Source organism: Atta cephalotes (assembly GCF_000143395.1).
Source record: "Atta cephalotes unplaced genomic scaffold scaffold00014, whole genome shotgun sequence".
Lineage (NCBI taxonomy): Eukaryota > Metazoa > Arthropoda > Insecta > Hymenoptera > Formicidae > Atta > Atta cephalotes.
In genome coordinates this window covers 2,822,493-2,823,045 of record NW_012130078.1, presented here as the reverse complement: position 1 = coordinate 2,823,045, position 553 = coordinate 2,822,493, and positions in this window count along the sequence as shown.

Here is a 553-nt window from a genome sequence, read left to right as displayed (position 1 = left end):
AGAGAGAGAGAGAGAGAGAGAGAGAGAGAGAAAGAGAGAGAGAGAAATTTTAAGACAAACATTTAAACAATTTCAGAAATGACTCCAGTACATTTATTTTTTTTTCTATAATTATCTTAATTTATCTTATATATAAAGATTTATTTTCTTCTATTTGTAGAGATGAAAAACGTGGAAGAATTAAGAAAAAAATCAATATGGAATAAGATTAAAACCAAGAGAACTTTACCAACGAATCAAAATTAACTACGGGATAAATGAATATGAAACTAAATATACTCACAAAATAACAAGCGATATAACAGAAGAAACATGATTTTAACTGAATTTTCTTGCAATTTCTAATCTTGTAATTCACTGTCTTTTGTTGCTGATAAATTCAAATTAATTATGTGTTTTTGTAGTATGTTGTAAAATATTAAATATTTGTGCCTTACAAAGGCATTGATACTTTGCTTGTAAAGAACAAAAATATACTTGTTACTAAAATATAAAACAGCAATAACATATTGTATTTTATCTGTGTTTTTGTCATAATTCATATAGAATGAAT